This window comes from Aulostomus chinensis, chromosome 4 (genome assembly GCF_037954235.1).
Source record: "Aulostomus chinensis isolate RoL2024-O1b breed Wild chromosome 4, RoL_Achi_v1.0, whole genome shotgun sequence".
NCBI lineage: Eukaryota > Metazoa > Chordata > Actinopteri > Syngnathiformes > Aulostomidae > Aulostomus > Aulostomus chinensis.
This window is the reverse complement of record NC_141323.1, coordinates 29,715,789-29,725,044: the sequence shown is the minus strand read 5'-3', so window position 1 is coordinate 29,725,044 and position 9,256 is coordinate 29,715,789. Positions and strand designations below refer to the sequence as shown.

General features: G+C 43.3%; 2 non-coding genes across 2 annotated transcripts; both read right to left on the bottom strand.

The window, feature by feature from the left end:
- Positions 1-8,277: 8,277 nt before the first annotated feature.
- trnak-uuu (transfer RNA lysine (anticodon UUU)) lies at positions 8,278-8,350 on the bottom strand. Its single transcript has one exon. It is a non-coding gene; the product is annotated as a tRNA-Lys (tRNA).
- A 243-nt stretch (positions 8,351-8,593) lies between these two features.
- trnaf-gaa (transfer RNA phenylalanine (anticodon GAA)) lies at positions 8,594-8,666 on the bottom strand. The gene has a single exon. It is a non-coding gene; the product is annotated as a tRNA-Phe (tRNA).
- Between the last annotated feature and the right edge of the window lie 590 nt (positions 8,667-9,256).

Below are 9,256 nucleotides of genomic sequence, written 5' to 3'. Positions count from 1 at the left end.
GACTTTTAGCAGTGGTTCACACTTCAGGTGTGAAAGCTTCTGAGTATAAAATTTTAAGTGAGCGAGCCAGGAGTTGAACCTGGAATCTTCTGACAGTAGTCAGTCATGCTATCCATTGCACCACCAGCCCTGTGAAAACCTCTTCATGTTCATGTGTACTTGATTTTATAGAAAATCCAAACGATCTGGTGGCATTTTCAGGGGACACAATGGTGCAGTGGTCAGCACTGTTGCCTCACAGCAAGAAGGTTCCAGATTTGAGCCCCAGCTGTGGAGTCTGCATGTTCTCCCTGTGTCTGTGTGGGTTCTCTCTGGTACTCCAGCTTCCTCCCACAGTCCAAAGACATCAAGAGGGGACGAGGCTGATTGATACTCTAAATTGACTGTAGGTGTGACTGTGAGTGTGAATGGTTGTCTGTCTGTGTGTGTTGGCCCTGTGATGGACTGGTGACTCATCCAGGGTGAACCCCGCCTCTTGTCAGAAGGCTGCTGGGATAGGCTCCACCCCCACACACAAACCTTGACATATAATCAGTGGAGAAAAGGAAATTTATCAACACTCATGACTGAATCTGTTTTGAGGACTGAACTGGATATAAACTCTGAGAATTCAGAGTAAGGACCAGGAGGGTGGTACACAATAATAGATAGGAGGAAATGTGGAGTCTGGATTCTTTTCTAGAATGTGAAGGCAATGACAGTCCTGCCAAGTGACATCACTGACATGAATGGATGACTTCAGTCACATGACTGGATGACTTCAGTCACATGACTGGATGACAGTGTAGATGCCAATGTAGAGGTTGGGGAAATAGTCTCTGAGAATCCAGCTTGAACCAACGCCCTCCTTGTTCTTCAAAAACCCAAACAGCGACCATCAGTCTCCCTCCAATCCTGTACTTGGGTTCAATGTTGCTGTTCCATTTAGCAGCAGTAGGTGTCGCTGTGATACCAGGTTCAGTTCAAGATTCCCAACTCCAGCTCATGATGGTGACCTCAGTGGCCTCAGTGGCAGGGTAAAATGGCGCTTCAGTGGATCATGTGGATCAACTCATGTTCCCATCTCTTATGTTAACAGGTCAGTTTTGACCCACATCTTCAATCAGCTGTAAAATAAACTAAAAACAATTTTCTATCATCCAAGTTGTTTCCCATCTCTTGGTTACCTTGTTAGGCTTCCTTATCCATGGAAATATTGATTTGAATATTTTGTTGTGGGCCTCTGGACCTTTTTTAGTCAGTAAACCCTCAATTTCAGTTAAAAAATGATCAAATGAACCTCAAGTAAATAATATAAATAAACAAAAGGTTGTTGTGTTTCCTCACCATTACTGAGGGGTGTTAGAACAGTCTTTTAGTTCTTTATTTTAATGTTATTAACTTTTGTAACATCCATGGTGCTATACGTCAGTTTCAATTCTCATATATTTACTTCAAGAAAAAGGGAAAAAAGTCTTTTTTTCAGCAACAGAACTTTAATACAAACACAAAATGAAAAGCAGAACAAGCCAGAACCCAAAATTTTGATTTGCAAGGTCAAACAAAAAACAACCAGTCAAGCAAATCAAACCAACAGAAACCAACTACTGGTTCAAAACCAGTAAAAAACAAAAACAGAGGAAAAGTCTCTGTGTGCAAGAACATGCATGTGTGTGTGTGTGTTTAGATGTGTGTGTGTCAAAAACTGACACACTTCATTTTTTGACAACATGAGCCAACAGTGGTGGTGTCTGTCAAAGAGGTGGAGCTCTGTCCTTCACCTGCAAGATTTCAGCAGGCAGCTCAGGTCTAGTTTTCTTCACTGTGCCACCATGATAAGTTTCCTCCTGAGAAGTCCTTGTCCAAGGTCATAGCTGGTAAAAGAATTGTCACAGGGATACTGGGACCCTGCAGTCCAGTCGTCATATCCAGGACCACACTGGACATGGCCGTCTTTGTTTGTTTTGTTGTTGTGCAATGTGAGAGAACGTGACAGACCATTTTATACCAAAGACAGGCTGTGTGTGTGTGTGTGTGTGTGTGTGTGTGTGTGTGTGTGTGTAAAACCATGTTAAATTCTTTTAAATAAATATGCTTCAACCTGCTATTATTTGTATGCTGTATGATTTCTGAAACCCAAGACTAACTAAGGTGTACATACTGCAACCTAAAGTATGGTAATGAGGAGAATGATGAAAAATCCACAAGGTGATCAGAAAATAATAAATGTATTCAGGAAAACAAAATCATCTCTGAACATGTGTGATTGAAATATGTCAGTGGGACTGGCAGAATCTGGCTTTACCACAAAGTGTCTCAGCAAGAGATCTGTCACATGCGTCTGCTGTGGAGGGTCAATCTGTCCGTCCACACTGCACATTTGAGGGAACATGAAGGACAGATGAGAGTCTGACTGTCATGGTGAAAGCCTTCAGCACTAGAACTGAAACAGCCCCCACGATCTTAACCCCACCAGACATCATCGTCCAGCCTCCAACCAGAGGTCCATCAGTTATCATGGGAGCCACATGTGGAGTCTGGATTCTTTTCTAGAATTAGACGGCAATGACAGTCCTGCCAAGTGACATCACTGACATGAATGGATGACTTCAGTCACGTGACTGGATGACTTCAGTCACGTGACTGAAGTGCTGTGGTTCTTCTGATGAAGGGCGGCATGATGTTTGCTGTCTCAGGCTCCACCAAATGTCCTCTTCAGGACGCCACAATGTGGCCTCTTCAGTGCTCCACCTTTCCTGCATCGGAGACACAAGGGTTTCTCCTGGTGCCGACCCGATCATCCTTCTACCGAATGGTGCGGCGATGGATCCTCAGTGCACGCTGGGATCCTTCTTCTCATCAGTGCCACAGTTTTTCATGGAGGGAACAACAGGAGCGTTTTAGTCATGTTTTGCTCGGTGTTTCCTGCACAGAGCATCAGGATCTGTGACGCCATCTTGTGGTAGTGGGTCATCATCTTGTTGTGTGATAGTGGATTCATTCATCTGCTATTTCAACACATTCAAGTTCATTATCCCTACATGTCAAAATACATTTGGTGTGGAGTTTTAGTTTCTGGACTCAATCATAATGTGTGCATTTATTCTTCATGAACATTTCTCAGCTTTGTAAGTTTATGATATTTTGTCTTCCTCTGTTTTCTATTCCATTGTTGTTGATGATTCTTTTGCAGGTTTGAGTTCCCTGTTGACTGAAGCAGAAACAGGAACAAAAAGCTGGAGGTGGTCAGAGCTCCAAGTTGGGACGCTGATATTAAAGTAGGAGATGAACACATCCAGGTTAGCCATCACTCTCAGAACCTGCTACTTTACCTCTTCAGAATGTAGCAGCATAGCATAGCTTCATCTCACCGGTTAGTGGCCCACTTTGATGTCTGGGATATGAGGTTAAAGGTTCTTTACAGCTCTGAATGAAGGGTTTATAAAGTGTTAACAATGCCATGAATAACACAAGCATTCAGTAATCCTTGATAAAAGGAGACTCACCATCAAGTTGGACCAGTTGAAGAACAAAAGGACTTCTCCACGATCACATTTATCTCACTGGTCCATACTTGGGGACCTCTGTACTAAATGGAGAGTTGAAGAAATGGGCTTGTTGTGGCCCTGCGGTCCACAGACCTCCTGTACAGTCACCAAGCGCTGTCAGACACAATCGTAATGGAACCAATTATTTTACAATGACAGTAACTAGTAAGAAATAAGGCATTACAGCTTTGAAGGAACTTGTCCAGCACTGGTTTGTGAGTGGGTGTTGTCCTGTATTGGCAGGAAAAACTCCTTGAAATGTCATGCAAGTTTTTTCTTCAAAAGAAATGTGTAAAACATTCAGTAACATCCAGGACCAAAGACAAGAGAGGGCAATGCTCCAGGAGTCTTTGATCTCTGAATTCTGTCTTTGAACTCTGAATTCTGTGCATTGATCTCTGAATTCTGTGCATTGATCTCCTGCTTCAGTCTTTGATCTCTGACTGATTCTAAACTAATCAAAGGATCACATCAGCATATTGGTCCAGTCTACAGATGGTGATTTTACCAAGTGCACTGCAGCAGTCCTTGTTGCTGTCTGCTGTTGTGTCACAGCAAAGTAAGGAAACAGCCTGACGGTCCTCAGGAGGAAATTCAACAACCTCCAAAGATGGAGGTGAATCTAGACCTGCTCATGTTTGCTGTCCTTGATGAACTTAGGCGGTACTCTGGTGCAGGGATGAGCTCATTGAGATGATCTGGGAGCAGTCCTGATGTCAAATGGACAAAATGTTTTTTAAATCTCTAATGACTTGTTTGAACTGAACCTACCGGATCCTGTGGTGCCTGATGAGGAGACAACTTGGGTACAAAGTTAAAGAGGGGGGTTTTTGGAGGGGAGATGATTTTTTTATGTGATCGATGTGCCGCGGAGAACATGTTTCAGTGGCTCTTTGAGGTCAAGGTTGTTGTAGAAGAAAGATTCCCTCCAACTACATGATAGAATTTTCTCAAAACATCCTGACTAAGATGGATTCCAAACCAAACCTGTCACAAGGGAAAGTCTGCATGTAAACACACACACACACACACACACACTCTGGAACAGCAGTTTAACGTTGTTGGCAGGACTCAAACCTGCACGGGGAGACCCCAATGGATTTCTCGTCCATCACCTTAACCACTCCGCCACAACAACTACACTCCCGTGCACATTAGTAGAGGATAGTAGTAGATTTTTTTAATCTTCTCACAAACACAAACTATTTCACACTTACTCTTTTATAATTTAGTGACAAAATTTGTTTTGCTTTATTTTTTTGAACTGGAGCTTCCTGACAAAGTCAAAAAGCAATAAACAAATTCATGTGCTTCTTTGATGCATTTAAAACTTCCAAAGAGGTCACACAGGAGGAAGGTTGAATCATGTGACCATCATTATAACAGCTGTTGACCTTGTTTGAACTATTTGATGGTGCTAAATATTGACAGCTTGCTAACATTAACTAGCTAACGTTGCTAGCTAGCTAATATTATTTTCCAATTTCAGGCCTAAATTTAGGATTGATTGTTAAAATTTTTCACCACACCTTTGTCAGCACCAGGTTTTGTCTTAATGATGTCATTGTAACTGCCTTTCTGATTCTAAAATATAATGCATCCAAGAATAAAAATGTAAAACTGCCCCTCCATGGAAATATCATATTTAATATATTGCAATATTCTTTTCCAGTATACGACACTATATTTTTGTTTTATCAGAGAGACTTTAATGTCTGTCTTTGATTTCTAAACTCTGACTCTCCTTTTATTGGTGGTGACTGAATTCTACCACCTGACAGACTGGGAAGGCTCATATTTGTGATGGATCCATAAATATAGGAAGGTCTTGTTTCAATGAATTCGTGTGAGATAACTTGTTATTTTGTTTGTGGTTGTCATGGTGACTCGTGGTGTCGGGGCTCCATTGACGATGGCATTTTGTCGTGGTTGTGCACGTGTGCAACTCAAGGTGAACGTACTCACAGTTGATTGAAGCAACTCAGATCAGCTGTTCTGGAACCAGATACTCAGAGTTTCCCATCTCAGAGTGTCAACTCAGGAGTGATTGAGGAGAAGAGTTTCAGAACAGCCACAGTTGGGGGACTTCCATCCAGCCATCCATTTTCTTTACCTGTAAGGGAGTTCAGGGATCTGGAGCTGCTTCGTTCAGGTGGATCCAGAACACAAGATGGGTGTCAGTCAGGACACCAGAAGGAGACCAGCATCTGGAAGGTGAAGATGCTTTAATCTGACACTGTTGTGTCAACAGTTCTGAAATAAGAACAAAAATAAACAGTATTATTTCCACCTCATACTCCTGCATATATTCAAGTGAACAGGGAACACCAATTCATGCACAACTTCTCCTGTGTGTTCATCCACAGTCACTAAACAACAACCAAACCAAACAAAAGGGGGTTTGCTAGCGTGGCGTGCTGAGGTAGAAAGGAGCTGTACAAATTGAGTCCTTTTACCATTTCTTTCCTGGCTGCTTCTGGCAGCGCTGTCGTCACTTCCTGTGACAGTGGGAGGGAAAGGGGTCCCCCTTCAGAATAAGTTTTATAGCATTGTTACTTGCGCTTCAACATGCCTTTCACAGACCAACTCACTAAACAGCTCAGTGAGGTAGTGTGGCAGAGCGATCTAAAGCGCTGGATTAAGGCTCTAGTCTCTGAGGAGGTGTGGGTTCAAATCCCACCACTGCCATTGTTTCCTAGGTCACTGGAGAGGTGTGGCAGGTCTCTCACAGCCTCTCTGTGCTGGAGGGGTTGGCTGCTTTTATCACTCGTGGGAAGAAAATGTCCTGAACTTGAGGAGTTCTCCTCATCTTGAACTCTCCAAAACAACAATGTGCAGTAACGCTGAGCTGCCTTCAAGCCAACAACATGGGCACAGTGTATCCAGAGCCACAGGCTCCTCCCAGTATATGCAACACTGCCAGTGACAAGTGATGCGGACCTAAATAATCTATAACCAAAAATCTATCACATGACAGGATAAAGGCACATTGAAAGAGTTACTCTTGCAAGACAGGTTTTGAGAAGGTTCACCAAAATAATATAATGTGAAACAATTTCTTTTTTTTAATTGGTTATCTACTCAGCTACACCAGCACCTGGTTCTACAGGCTGAATTAACTCCAGGACGTTGGCCAGCCGTGTCAGTTGAAACCTTATTTGTCCAAATAGCAAAAAAATAAGTCTGATTGTTAATGAAAGATGTCATCATGGCTTTGAAACTGTGGTTGGGGACAAGCCAACATGAGCACATTCATGGAAGAATAGCAATAAAAACAGGAAGTGTTAGTTAGCAAGCACTCACCAGGCTTTCACTATCATATTTGAGTCTAGTGGAACAAAATGGCTGCTGCTGACTGTGCTGCCTGGTGGTGGATCACTCTTCACCATCCTCACAGTCCTTGATGGAACCAAAAAGGCGAGTTCCTCAAGAAGATCTTCCAGGGCGTCCAGGTTAAAGCGGTGCCCCAGCTGGCACCAGGCGCTGACCCAGGTCCTGCATGTGAGATACTGTCAGTTCTGTTCTGCCCTGCTCACAACCACAGGCTGGTGTTGAGGCCTGCAGCAACCAGGGCCCCAGTCACCAAGTGTATAAAGGCTGGTCATTGTGGCAGTGGGAGGAGTCAAAATGAAGACAGACCAATGTGAGCAGGACTTGACTGCAAAAGTAAGAAGAACTTGACCATGTTTCCTACAGTACCCAGGAGGCTTGGTAGTTGTTGAAGGAAGCTCCAAAAGCAAAGAGCAGACAGCAGGATATAAAAAGAAAAGATCCAGACACTAAAACTACAAGTAGAAACAAGCTAAAAGTACTAAAAGCTTTGGAAAGATACTACAAGGTTGTATACACATTATTATATACACTACTATTCTCATTGACTCCTAAAGAGGGAAAGGAAGAATTAGAATGTGGATCATATGAGCTGATTTCACTGTTAAGTCCATCCCTCCATCCACTTTCTATTCTTATCCTTTAAGGGTCACGGGGGGGGGGGGGGATCCCAGGTGACATTGGGCAAGAGGCAGGGTTCACCCTGGACAGGTCACCAGTCCATCAGGAGAAATTAGGTGGCCGAAACTAAAACATTAGTCAGATCAAATTCAGATTAAAGCAAGAGTCTCCAGATCAAAGTCAGAATTCCTGATAATGTCATCAGGGTTTTGACAGTAACTAGAATTCTGTCTTTGATCTCAGGAGGACATGACAGAAACACAATTGAGAAAAGTATATAAGACCACGGCGGCATGATGTTGCAGTGGTTAGCACTGTTGCTTCGCAGCAAGAAGGTTCTGGGTTTGAGTCCAGGCTCGGGTGCAGAATCTTTCTGTGTAGAGTCTGCATGTTCTCCCCATGCATTCGTGGGTTCTCTCCAGGTACTCCGGCTTCTTCCCACCGTCAAAAGACATGTAATTTGGGAAGAGGCTGATTGGACACTCTAAATTTTACGTAGGTATGAATGTGAGTGTGAATGGTTTTTCATCTCTGTATTGTTGGCCCTGTGATGGACTGGCAACCTGTCCAGGGTGAACCCTGCCTCTCACCTGTAGATGCTGGGATAGGCTCCAGCCCCCCTGCAACCATTAATGTAGGTGTTTTGTTAATTGCATGCCACATGAAATTATTAATGGTCACTTTTCTAGCAACTGTCTCACAGTGGAAAGACAGGAACACTTCTACTTTTGATGATGACAGATTGTTCAACACTAAATTTCATCCAGTACCATGTTGTCAAACACTGGAACATCCACAGCGCCTTAACAGGGACTTGAACCCTGGACCCTCAGATTAAAAGTCTGATGCTCTACCGTCTGAGCTACTCAGGCTCTTTCTACTGCATTTAGACAGGAAAAGAAACACCTGTGAAGGTCAAACTTCTGCTTTCTTGACTTGTTCAATCCTCCATGTTAAAGTCCACCATGCTTTTGATTGGCTCTGATTCTCTGTGGCAAAATCCAACAAGAGGCTCCAAAAATGTCTTGAATGTCATAAGAATGCACAGGACAAGATGGTAGTTTCCTTCATGTCTGCAGTTCCTCCACTGGAAAGTAAAGTCAATGCTGTTCCTTTGCTGAAACCTGGGATCGGACCAGGGACCTTTAGATCTTCAGTCTAACGCTCTCCCAACTGAGCTATTTCAGCTCTGAGGGAGGGCCCTGCTTCTCTCATTTTATAATCTCTTCCACTCTCACTAGAACTTAGAGAGGATTTGAGCCTCTGAAGTCATGACACATTGAACAGTTCTACAGGACCAAACTGAATGAACTGAAGAAGCTTCTTGGAACTCTAAACTTCTTAACTCGCTTTCTCCAAAAACTGTGCCTGGACGAAGGCCGTTTCCAGCTGTCCTTCAAGCTGACGAGGGCCAAGTTTGATGACCTGTTTGGAGGATATCAAGGATGGACACCAACTACAGGCCCCAGGTCCGTTGACATGACTTCACTGACACCAGGGGAATGTCAACGCTGACAGGCTCTCTGGACTCATTGTCATGAGAATTTGTCACATAAGTTGAATATCTTCACATACGTGAATTCATTGAAGGAGTGTGGTTCTAAACCTGCTTTACCTGTCAAGTGTCTTGAGATAACTTTTGTTGTGATTTGGCACAATATAAATAACATTGACTCGACAATAAATCGACTCTTTCCCCCCAACCGTTTAAAGCAAATAGCTGTTCCCACTGATCCTGGATCTGCACAACGTTCCTGCATTTTAAAAGGAAAATTGTC